This window comes from Tenrec ecaudatus, chromosome X, assembly GCF_050624435.1.
Source record: "Tenrec ecaudatus isolate mTenEca1 chromosome X, mTenEca1.hap1, whole genome shotgun sequence".
NCBI lineage: Eukaryota > Metazoa > Chordata > Mammalia > Afrosoricida > Tenrecidae > Tenrec > Tenrec ecaudatus.
Window position 1 is genome coordinate 88,401,549 of NC_134548.1, and position 13,551 is coordinate 88,415,099.

Consider the following 13,551-nt stretch of genomic DNA (forward strand, 5'->3'; position numbering starts at 1 on the left):
CCATATCGGTGCCCATTCGAAAGAAAGGTGATCCAAAAGAACACTCAAATTATTGAACAATATCATTAATATCCCAACCACTAAAATTTTGCTAAAGATAATCTAAGAATGATTGTAGCAATACATTGACAAGGAGCTTCCAGAGGTTCAAATCACATTCAGAAGAGGCCTTGGAACAAGGGATATCATTGCTGGTGTCAGACAGATCTTGGCTCAAAGCAGAAAATATCAGAAAGATGTTCGTTGAATATACCAAGGCATTCAACTATGTGGATCATAACCAACTATGGATAACCTTGAAAAGAATGGAACTTCTAGGACACTGCACTGTGCTTATGGAGAACTTGTACATGGATCAAGAGGCAGTTGTGCAAATAGAACAAGAAAATGCTCCATGGTTTAAAATCAGGAAAAAATGTGTGTCAGGGTTGTATCCTTTCAACATTAGCCAATCTGTATGCTGAGGTAATAATCAGAAAAAAAAACTAGTTTATAGGAAGAAGAATATGGTATCAGGATTAGAAGATTAACAAGCTGTGATATGCAGATGACACAACCTTGTTTGCTGAAAGTGAGGACGACTTGAAGCACTTGCTGATGAAGATCCAGGATTGCAGCTTTACGATTAAAACTCAATGTGCAAAAGACCAAAATGACAGGGTTCTCTAGAGACAAAAAACAGGGTATCATCTATCTATCTATCTATCTATCTATCTATCTATCTATCTATCTATCTATCTATCATCTATCTATCTATCTATCTATCTATCTATCTATCTATCTATCTATCTATCTATCTATAGAGAGAGAGAGAGAGTATGAAGGAATAGAACGGCTCATTAGTCCACACAGCAGTACAGAGGGCTCAGTATGTTTAACGCACTTCCACGAAACAGTTAATATACTGGAAGTCCTGCAACTCATGCGGGTGCCAGGTCCAAGGTCAATGTAGCAGACAGCTGAATCTTCCCTAGGACAATTCAGGCAGTCCGGACACAGGCAGCAAACAGGAGGGAGGGTCACCAACAGTCAGCAGCTCAGGAGCTTAGCAAATGAAGAGCAGATGGGAAATTGAACTCAACCAATGCAAGATGACAGGATCCACCAACCTCAAGCTCAAGTGATATATATACCCAATCAGCGTGGCAAAACAGGTCTTGAAGGAACCTCAAGCTCTAGCAACACAATCCACAGGTTGGCTATGCCACAATTAGTGTAGCTCACAATTTGAGGCAGAGAACTACCTAAAACAGCTGCATGTTACTCCGATCACCAGAGAGCAAGAGAGAGAGAGAGAGAGGAGGGTGGGCATTGCTGAGCCATTTATCTCTTTGCCCCCCAATCTAACTGTGACTTTAAATCCCAAATGTTCCTATTCGTCAGGTTGACACCATAAACCTACGTATCACAGTCCACCCTTTGTCTTCTTGGCACCTGTACAAAATTCTTTAGCCATATATAATTTCCAGACACGAATGAAATCACACCTACACCTAACATCATACATGAACAAAGGAAATATATTAAATAAGCACATATAAAGAAGAAAAATCGACAATAACAAACCTAGCTTTTGCAATCGATCATATGGCTGTAACAGTTAAGTGGAACTACCTCCTTCTATTACTCATTCTGTATTACCTTTGCCCTCGGTTGGTCAGCACCTTAGCTGGCTATGGTTCTTTGTCTGGTGGGATTGTGGGGAGAGGTCAACGCTTACAGACATCCTCCCCAGGGTAGTTAGTCACCAGACTACAGGGTAGGCCTCTAGGGCAGTTAGTCAACCACCAGACTATATGGCAGGCCTCACTCCCTGCTACTGGGGACAATAAACTATTCCTCCTTGAGGCCTGAGACCAAGCGTTCACACCCTACTGATAATGGTTCCTATGGAGATCTAGGGAATAGGTCAAAGTTAGGCCGCCATCCTGAACCTAGGATCTGCCCATCTTGTCACAGGTATAACCCCAATCCCTCCCCTTCCTATTGCGTGTATGTCCCTAGACCACCCCTTCCCATTACTGTATTGCCTATAGTACAGCCCCTTCCTGTGATGTATGGCCTCACCTGTAATTAGGGGGCTTGCACGTCCCCAGAGAATATAAAAGGGGCTGGGGCTACCATTAGATACTCTCTCCCTCCACGTGGACCATCGAGTGGAGCTGAGGTGAGCATGCTACCATGAATTGTGACTGACTCCCATTTATTTCTATACTTCACTTCTATCTCTCATGCTCTCTATGACTTTACTATGATCTTTACTTATTATCGCCGTACAATTGCGCCTACAAAGCTGGCTTCCCCTGACAGTGGGATGAGCCAGACCTTCATTCCTGAGGGGTCTGGGTCATCAGATGTCCTTTCAAGATTGGGTTTTTATAGTTTACCATTTACTTTAATCACAGGGCATGGTAGTACTAAGAGACAGCTTATGGTATCCCCTCGATTCCAGACATATTCTTCTATACCTCAATTATGTAGCACCAGTCCAATTTCTCCTTGGTAATCAGGATCAATCATTCCACTCAGTACAGTGACACCCTACCTGCCTATTGATCCAAAGGCATGAGAAGCCCAAAATGGCCAGGGGGAATTCTCAGCTGCCAGTTCAGTGGAATCAATGGTGTGTTTCTCCAGGTGGGAGAGTTCATTCTTTTGGGACTAGGACATCCAGGTCTGAAACGCATAGGTTTGCTGGGACAGAAGGAAAAAATTCTGAAAATGGGTCACTAGGAGTAACAGTGAGTGGGGCCACTCCAGCTTCTGCCCCCTGGTTCCTGGTCCCATCAAAACTGGCTATTGAAGACACAGCACCATATATTGGCTGCTGGTTTAGAGCACATACAGCCTCCTGCCGAACATTGCCCAGCCCCACAAGTTGTTGCCACCTAGCTGGCACCATAATTGTGTCTTTAGGAGGCCATTCCATCATTCTATCAAGGCAGCTGCTTCAAGATGATGAGGAACATGATATGACCAGTGGATTCCGTGGGCATGTTCCCATTGCCGCACTTCATTTGTTGTGAAGTGAGTTACTTAATCTGCAACAATATTATGTGGGATGCCATGCCGGTGGATAAAGCATTCTGTAAGCCCAAAAGGGGTAGTTTTTGCAGAAACATTGCAGGCAGGGAAGGCAAATACATATCCAGAGTAGGTGTGCATTCCAGTAAGAATAAAACACTGCCCCCCTCCATGGCGGAAGTAGTTGTATGTAATCAACCTGCCACAAGGTTGCTGGTTGATGTCCAGAAGTAATGGTCCCACATCTTGGACTCAATGTTGGCTTCTGCTGCTGGTAGATGGGAGACCCAGCATTAGCAGTGGCCAAGTCAGCCTTGGTGAGTGGAAGTCCATGTTGCTGTGCCCATGCATTACCTCCATCCCTGTCACCATGTCCACAGTGTGTGTCATCTTATCCACTTGATTTCAAAGTCCTCCTCTTCAGAGGTAATCCTTTGGTGAGTGTGCACCTGAGACAATATTATCTGTACTTTCTTGGTCCATACAGAGAGGTCTATCCACATACACCTCTTCCCCATGCCCCCATGTCTCCAATTTTCCTATAATATTCCTTCTAATTTCTTGATCCTCCAGCCAAGCATTTAGATACAACCCATGAATCAATGTACAATCTCACATTTGGCCATTTCTCCTACCATGCAAATAGAATGGCCAGGTGAACTGGTCAATGTTCTGCCCATTGGGAGGATTTCTCTTCACCACTGTCCTTTTGGGAGATCCCAGAAAGGGGCTTTAGTGTTGCTACTGTCCACTTACTAATGGCATTCTCATTATAGTGCAGAGATATCAGTAAATCAAGCATGACTTTTCTGTTCCTCAGTTACCTTATTATAAAGAACTCTCCAGGAGGTCATAGGTGAAATATGGGAGAAGGAAGGTACTGTGACAGGAGGGACAACTGTGGGCATTTGGGCCACTTTTTAATGCAGCTTACTTGTACCTTCAGGTCCTGTTCTAGCTTGATCTCGTATATACCACTTCCTTTTACCAATGGAGTGTTGTTGTGCATGTCCACTTTTATGACTCTGTGGGTCAGACAATATTCAGCTAATGATGGTCAGTTCGGGCCTCATGGTGACTTGCTGGTCCTTGGTGAGGAATTCAATCTTCACTAAGGCCCAAGAACAGTCCAAGAGCTGTTTTTAAAAGGGGGTATAGTCATCTGCAGAGGATGGCAGAACTTTACTCCAAATTCCCAAGGGTCTCTGCTGTGATTCACCAATAGGATCCTGCCAAAGAGTCCACACTGCATCTATATCTACAACTGAAATTTCTAGCACCATTGGATCAGCTGGATCATATGGTCCCAGAGGCAAAGCAGCTTCAATGACAGCCTGAACCGGTTGCAGAGCCTTTTCTTGGTCTGGGACCCACTCAAAATTGGAGGCCTTTTGTGTCACTTGATAAATAGATCAAAGTAGAACACCCTAATAAGGGATATGTTGCCTCAAAAATCCAAAGAGGCCCACTCAGCGTTGTGCCTCCCATTTAGTTGTTGGGGGGGCGGGGAACATGCAATAGCTTATGCTTCACTTTACTAAAAATGTCTCACCATGTCCCACACCAGTGGAACCCTAGAAATTTTACTGAAGTGGAGGATGCCAATCTTCATTGGGTTGATTTCCCAGCCTCTTGTAGACAGATGTTGTACCAATGAATCTAGAATCTTTGATACATCCTCCTTAGTGGGTCCTATTAGCATAATGTCATCAATATAATGGACTAGTGTGACATTTTGCAGAATAGACAGGCGATCAAGGTCCCTTCACACTAAATTATGGAACAAGGTGGAAGAATTGATGTATCCCTGAGGGAGAGTTGTGAAAGTGTATTGTAGCCCCTGCCAGGTGAAGGCAAACTGCTTCTGGTGGTCCTTCGAGATTGGTATTGAGAAGAAGACATTGGCCAGATCAATAGCTGCATACCAAGTACCAGGAGAAGTAATACTTTGCTCAAGCAATGAAATCACATCTGGAATGGCAGCTGCAATTAGAGTCACCACCTTTTAAAAGTTACTATAATCCACTGTCATTCTTAAGGATCCATCTATTTTTTTAACAGACAAAATAGGTGAGTTCAATGGGGATATGATAAGAATCAACCCCCTGCATCTTACAAGTATTTGATGGTGGCACTAATCTCTGCAATCCCACCAGTACTGCGGTATTGCTTTTGGTTTACTACTTTCCTAGACAATGGCAGGTGTAATGGTGTCCACATGGCCTTTCCTACCATAATAGCCCTTATTCCACATTTCAGGGATCCAATAAGGGGGTTCTTCCAGTTACTAAGTATGTCTATTCCAATGATTCATTCTGGAACTAGGGAAATAGCAACAGGATGGGTTTGGGGCTCACTGGACCACAGTGAGGCATGCCTGAGCTAAAACTCCATCGATAACTTGACCTTAATATTCCCCTCTCTCTGATTGGTGGGCCTTTGAAACACTTTGGGTCTCCTGGAATTAGTGTCAGTTTAGAGACAGTGTCCAGTAATTCCCCCCAAAATTTGATTATTTCCTTTTCCCCAATGAACAGTCACTCTTGTTGAAGGCCACAGGTCCCGTTGGGGAAGACTAGAAGAAAGACTAACAATGTAAACCTTTGGTTATGTAGCAGTGTCCTTTTTCAAGGGGACCTGGCCTTCTCATTCAAGGGGTTGTGGGTCTGTAAACTGGCTTAAGTCTGGGAATTGATTGAGTGGTCATAACTCTCTCTTCTCCTGTTCACCTGATCCTGCATTCTTCTGCCTGCATTGATCACATAAATATTTAGTAGGTTTCCCATGTATTTCACTTCTAGGGACACCGTGGCCAAGTAGCCAATGCCATAAGTCAACATGAGACAGATTGCTTTGATTACTACAAAAACCTTGTTGTCCATTACAATAACCACGTCCACCCTGTCTCTGTTGATTCAGTGCTGACATCTGCCTTCTACCACCATGTGGCCCAATCAGCCCCATTGTAGGCAAATGTCAGAGTTCACTTAGGGCAGTTCCCACTGCTAATCTTGGTGTACATAAAATAATAATAACAGGAGTCTTCAGAGATGCTGTGGCCCACTTCACAAACTTGTTCCTTATGGTTGTGATGAAGGGTATGTCCTCAGGGCACTTCTTTATAAGTTCTACGGGATTATCCTGATAGTTTCATTCCAATATACCAATTTCCCTAAGCTTTTGGATGCCTCTGTCTACATTGTACCAAGTTAGATCAGGTACCTCAAGTTGGTCTAATGTAGGCCATATGGTAGCCCATGCTTCAGTGAACCAAAGAAAAAAGAAGTTAGATCCTCTTTTAACCTCTCTGGCTGAGACATTGACAGAAAAATCTGTGCTTAGGGCCATATCAAGAAACTCAGACTGGACTAGTGTTGCATTCCTTGCACCAGTATCTCACACCCTTAGCAACCATTCTTAGGGATATTCTCCAGGTTTCTGCTTGTACATATTAGAAAAATCGAGCAGATCTTTATGAGTGTAGCACACTTCTTCCTGAGTCATCATGTGAACCTCACCTTTAGTGACTTTCTGAGATTTAATTCTAGTTACAGTTGTAGAGGCAATAATGGGTATTGGAGGTGTTCCCTGAGTGCTCTCAGCAATTTCTTGTAAGTCATCCCCTCCAGGCAATGCTACAGATTCTGCTCCACCTGGCATTCCAACGTGAACAGCTTGGTTAATCTGCTCAAGTGTAAGCTGCTTTACTGATAGTAGATTGATCCTCTCAGGTGTGAGGGGTGGGTCAATTGACTAGGGGCTCAATATCCTCCTATTCTGGATCATTAGCCCATATGTTTCCATCCGATTTTTCAGGGTCCCAATTCTCTCAAATTAATGTCCTTACTTTAATATCAGACATTGTTCTAGACCTACAATTCAGCTGACACTGTAATCTAGCTACTCATATCATGAGACTCTGGATCTGGGTTTGGCAATGTCAGCTCTTTTACTATAGGAGAGAAGACTCTCCTTTGTAGCACGTGCAGAGTTTTAAGTCTGTTATTTAGCACTTGAGGCGTGCTTCTGCGGTTCTGAGATCATCCCTTTCCTTGATCACATTTTCTATTGTAAGGAGGCCCAGCCAACCCTTCACATCCTGACAAAACTGCTGGAAAATATCAAACACATGATCACCCAGATGCTCTCCTTTCACCAGCACTTCATCTATTGGTGAAGAGACTATGGATATTAGCTTTTAGACTTCACACCATGGATTAACACCACCCAATCTAGGAAGAGTGGCAGACTTCTCCATGCCTTTAGGGGTAGAGAAGGCACTATCAGTGCTATGAAGCCTAATCAAGCTGCAGAGCCAATTTGAGAAGCTCATATTTATTATCTTGTTTCTTTCTTTTTTTGTTCAAGTCATAACCAGTTTTATTGCAAAAGAACCCTGTACACATTATCAATTCTAGTACTTTAATAGCTACCCAACAAGTCATTAACATACAGAAACATGCATCATGAGAAGCAGGAAGTTATCACCCAGCCCTTCTGCTGATCAGCAAGGTCACACTCCTGAGAGACAGTGTCCACGGCACCGGGCACCGTGGGCTGTCCCTTTCCGCATTCATCCTGAGTGAAAGATGGAATGATTTAATTACAAATGCAACGTATTATAAACAATTTCTTACCAAAAAGTCACAAACTAAACCAAAGTATTTTACAGAATTTACTACAAAACACCATAAAACCACCAGGCCGTGATGATGATGTTCCTGAGTAGAGCAGCCAGTCCACAGAGAGAACAACATGGCTGGCCCTACTATGAGACATGATGCCCCTCAGTGACTAAGGGCGATACAGGGGACAGCACCGGAGACACAGTGTGGGAATTGCACCTGACCTGATCCCACCACACCGAGGCAAATCACTGGGGGAGTGCAGCAGAGCAGCAAGGGAATGGAGTGGCAAGGTCCCCAGGGAATGCTGAAAGTGGACTTTGGGGCCAGGGCGTGGTGCCCCAACAGACTGGACTGGAAAACGCTCCTAAGGGCCAGCAAACGATCCCAGAACTAACTACAAGCTATTCTCTTGTGAACTGTTTTGTTCTGTTCTTTGTCAGTGGTTTGTTTTTGTTGTTTTGTTGTCTGGTTGTATACTGTTGCTTTGTTTTTCCTCTGTCTTGTTTTCGTGCATGTTAGTGACTCCACAGGTCTGTCTGAATAGGACAGGCTGGATGAACTATCTGGAGGAAAAACAACGGGACCGACAGTTCCGGGGGGACTTGGGGTGGGGGGGTAGGGGGGGGAAGGAAGTGGTGTTAACAAACCCAGGGACAAGGGAAAAACATGGGACCCCAAATGGTAGAGAAGGGGGAGTGGCAGGCCTGGTGGGAAATGATCAAGGGTAAGGTTGCTTAGAGAAGAGGTATACTCTAGCCCAGGTGGCGATGAAGCATGGTAGTAGGGCAGGAGGAAAGTCAAGGGAGATGGAGGAAAGAGCTAGGAGTCAAAGGGCATTCATGGATGTCTAGACAAAGACATGTACATGCAAATATATATAGGATGATGGGGAAATAGATCTATGTGTCTATATTTATAGGTCAAGTATTAAGGTGGCGGAAGGACCTTGGGCCTCTACTCAAACACTCCCTCAATGCATGAATACCTTCTTTTATTAAATTGGAACTCTATGATGCTCACTCTCCCGACACAACGGCTGGAGCCAAAGTGGGTGAACAAGTAAATGTGGTGAATAAAGCTGATGGTGCCCGGCTATCAAAAGAGATAGTGACTGGGGTCTTAAAGGCTTGAAGGTGGACAAGCGGCCATCTAGCTCAGAAGCAACAAAGTCCACATGGAAGAACACACCAGCCTGTGTGATCGAGTGGTCCCAAAGGGTTCAGTTACCAGGCATCAAAGAACAAAAAATCATATCATTGACTGCACACCTCCATGATAGGATCGCTGAAGACAAATGGGTGCATAAGCAAATGTGGTGAAGAAAGCTGATGGTGCCCGGCTATCAAAAGAGATAGTGTCTGGGGTCTTAAAGGCTTGAAGGTAAACAAGCGGCCATCAAGCTCCGAAGCAAAAAAGCCCATATGGAAGAAGCACACCGGCCAGTGCGATCACGAGGTCCCAAGGGACCAGGTATAAGGCATCATGCAAAAAAAAAAAACATGATATAAGTGTGTGTATGTATGTGTATATATGTGTATATGTATATGTATATATATACCATATTAAATGAAGGGGAAAGTGCAGAGTGGAGACCCAAGGCCCAAGTGTTGGCCAATGGAGATCCCCTCATAGAGGCGTTTAGGAGAGGAGATGGGTTAATTAGGGTGCGAGGTAGTACAGATGAAGAACACAGTTTTCCCCCAGATCCTGAATGCTTCCTCCCCCCAACTACCATGATCCGAATTCTACCTTGCAGGCCTGGATAGGACAGAGGCTGTACACTGGTACATATGAAGGCTGGGGGTACAGGGAATCCAGGGTGGATGATACCTTCAGGACCAAGGGTGTGAGGGACGATGCTGAGAGAGTGGAGGGTGAGTGGGTTGGAAAGGGGGAACTCATTACAAGGATCCACATGTGACCTCTTCCCTGGGAGAGGGGCAGCAGAGAAGGGGGGAAGGGAGATTCCGGATAGGGCAAGATATGACAAAATAACGAGGTATAAATTACCAAGGGCACATGAGGGAGGGGGGAAAGGGGAGGGAGGGGAAAAAAAGAGGACCTGATGCAAGGGGCTTAAGTGGAGAGCAAATGCCTTGAGAATGATTGGGGCAGGGAATGTATGGATGTGCTTTATACAAATGATGTATGTATATGTATGGATGGTGATAAGAGTTGTATGAGTCCCTAATAAAATGTAAAAAAAGAAAAGAGGAGAAAAAAATGATTGGGGCAAAGACTGTACAGATGTGCTTTATACAATTGATGTATGTATATGTATGAACTGTGATAAGAATTGTATGAGCCCCTAATAAATTGTTAAAATTAAAAAAAACACCATAAAAACGGCCTTCCACTTAGGCTCGCTCCCCCCCCCCCGCCACCCCCCCCCCCTGTATCCGGCGGGTCAACTGGATGTCTTTGGGCATTATGGTGACTCTCTTGGATGGCGCACAGGTTAGTGTCTTTGAACAGGTTAGTGTCTTTGAACAGGCCCACCAGGTACGCTTCGCTGGCCTCCTGCAGGGTGTCAATGACCGCGCTCTGGAACCGCAAGTCCGTCTTGAAGTCCTGCGCGATCTCCCACACCAGCCGCTGGAAGGGCAGCTCGGTGGATTTCTGGTAGCGGCAGATCTCGCCCAGCGGCACCGTGCCGGGCATGTAGCGGTGCGGCTTCTTCACCCTGCCAGTTGAGGGCTCGCTCTTGTGGGCCGCCTTGGTGGCCAGCTGCTTGCTGGGGGCTTTGACCCCGGTGGACTTGCGCGTGGTCTACTTGGTTCGGACCATCGTTCACCAAACACCGACGTCTCCGGCCGCTTTGGGGACCACCGCTTGGCTTCCACTGCCCCGGGGAGAGCCGCAGTCACAGAACTGAGGAGCGACAACCAGCCGAGCTAATGATGAAACCACTCTGCGCTCTATCTTGTTTCTTTAGAAACACTCCTGGTACCAATTGTGTTAGACAGGGTTCTCTAGAGAAATAAAACCAGGACACATGATGATGATAGATAGATGTTAGATAGATAGATGGATAGATAGATAGATAAACAGACATAAATATAACAAAGGAATATAACATCTAATTAGTCCACACAGCAGTACAGAGGACTCTGTTCAACTCACTTCCAAGGGAACAGTTTATATACTGGACATTCTTCAACTCATGAAGGTGCTGGGTCCAAGGTCAAGGTAGCAGACAGCTAAGTCTTCCCTAGGACAATGCAGGCAGTCCAGCCACAGGCAGCAAGCAGCAGGGAGGGTCACCAACAGTCAGCAGCTCAGGATCTTAGCGAAAGTGGCCAGGATGGGATATTCATCTCAAGCATAGCAAAACAACAGAATCCACCAGCCTCAAACTCAAGCCATGTATACAACAGCAGCGTGGCGAAGTAGTTCTCAAAGGAACCTCAAGTTCTAGTGACATGATCCACGGTTGGCTGTTCCACGGGTAGTATAGCTCACAAGTTGAAGCAAAGAACTAGGTAAAGCAGCTGCACGCCAGTCCGATCACCAGAGAGAGAGAGAGGTGTGCAGGCCTTGCTGAGTCATTGATCTCTTTGCCCTACAATCATACCGCGACCTTATCAATCGCACATGTTCATATTGGCCAGGTTGCCACAACAAACCTACCTATCACAGAAGTTTACAATTGTTGAAGGTAACAGAGGCAAATACTCTTATACACACAGTCCTATAATACTAGCAATCTATGAGGAGATAGTTAAGTAGACATGCAGACTGAACTGGTTTGTGAGGGAGAGTGAGAGTGTACATGTGCTTTAACAAAATATCTTTATATGTGTGTATTTCTTTTGCTGCTATTATATCCATGTAGTATATCTTACAGGAATAAAAGTTATGAATGCTTCTTTGACATGAACATATTCCTTGAGGGAATTAGTTGCTGCGCCTGGAAGGTCAGGATCACAATCCTGGGGATGACTAAGGTCTATTGGCATAAGTCAGTTCACAAAGGCAATACTCTTAATTGGGTGAGTAGAGACTAGGTTGAGGAAAGCTAATGAGCAGCTTTCTAAATGCAACCATTGGTCTCTCTCCATCCAGAGGAAATAAGAGTGATAAAAATGGAAAGACATACGGAATCAATTAACACAATCAACTACACATGCATTATTCTGCACAACAATGAAAGTAGAAGAATTTTCCCACTTACAATTATCAATTTCTCTGAAGGGGATGCTGGACACAGTGGAGAAAAATATAATACAAAACATAAACTCTGAAATGGGACTAAGCTTACCGATAAAAAGAGACATGTGGAGCTCTTGAGATTATGCTCTGGTCTAGAACTTTGTTAGACTAATGAAAAATTAAAATCCAAAAGGCAACATTTACCCAATAATGAAGTTAGGAGGGTTAGGGGAAAAAAGATCAATGAAAATATAGGAAGACCCACAGAAGAATTTGTTTCAAAGGACAACATTGATTCTGCAGCTCCGGGAGAGAGACATATCTGATCAGAGCACACGAGAGCAGATGAAGGGGGAGGAGGAGAGAGTGGAGCACAGCCTGGCCCACCAGGCTGTGAGGATGATGTTCCTGATTAGAGAAGCCAGTCCACAGAGAGGACAACATGGCTGGACCCACTAGGAGACATGAAGACCCTCACTGACCAATGGCGCTGCAGGGGACAGCACAAGAGACACATTGTGTGAATTGCACCTGACCTGATCCCACCACACCGAGGCAAAGCATTGGGGGAGTGCAGCAGAACAGCAAGGGAATGGAGTGGCAAGGTCCCCAGGGAATGCTGAAAGTGGACTTTGGGGCCAGGCCATGGTGCCCCACCAGACTCAACTGGAAAACACTCCTAAAGGCCAACAAATGATCCTTGAACTAACTACAAGCTTTTCTTTCTTGATGTGTTTTGTTCTTTGTCAGTGGTTTGTTTTTCCTGTTTTGTTGTATACTGTTGCTTTGCTTTCCTCTGTTTTTTTTTTTTTTTTTTGGTGAATGTTATTATCTCCACAGGGCTGTCTAAATAAGACAGGCTTGATGAACTATCTGGAGGTAAAAACAACGGGACTGACAGTTCCGGGGGGACTTGGGATAAGGGGAGGTGGGGGGTAAGGAAGTGGTATTAATTAACCCAGGGACAAGGGAACAACATGGGATCAAAATTGATGATGAGGGGGGAGTGGCAGGCCTGGTAGGGAATGATCAAGGGTAAGGTAACGTAAAGAAGAGGTATAGCTGTAACCCAGGTGGGGACGGAGCATGATAGTGGGGCAGGAGGAAAATCAAGGGAAATAGAGGAAAGAGCTAGGAGGCAAAGGGCATTTATAGAGGCCTAGACAAAGACATGTACATGCAAATATATATATGAGGATGCGGAAATAGATCTATGTGTCTATATTTATAGGTTTAGTATTAAGGTGGCGGAAGGACCTTGGGCCTCTACTCAAGCACTCCCTCAATGCATGAATAATTTCTTCTATTAAATTGGCATTCTATGATGCTCAACCTCCCGACACAACCACTGAAGCCTAAGCGGATGAACAAGCAAATGTGGTGAAGAAAGCTGATGGTGCCCGGCTATCAAAAGAGATAGTGTCTGGGGTCTTAAAGGCTTGAAGATAACCAAGCGGCCATCTAGCTCAGAAGCAACAAAGCCCACATGGAAGAACACACCAGCCTGTGTGATCACGTGATTCCGATGGGATCAGTTATCAGGGATCAAAGAACAAAACATCATATCATTGGGTGCACACCTCCATGATATGATTGCTGAGGACAAAGGGGTGCATAAGCAAATGTGGCGAAGAAAACTGATCGTGCCTGGCTATCAAAAGAGTTAGTGTCTGGGGTCTTAAAGGCTTGGAGGTGAACTAGCGGCCATCTAGCTCAGAAGCAACAAAGCCCACATGGAAGAAGCACA

The 13,551-nt window shown here is 44.9% G+C and overlaps 1 pseudogene; it reads right to left on the reverse strand.

Moving 5' to 3' along the window:
- Positions 1-10,009: 10,009 nt before the first annotated feature.
- On the reverse strand, positions 10,010-10,439 carry LOC142433503 (histone H3.3A-like; annotated as a pseudogene).
- Positions 10,440-13,551: the final 3,112 nt, after the last annotated feature.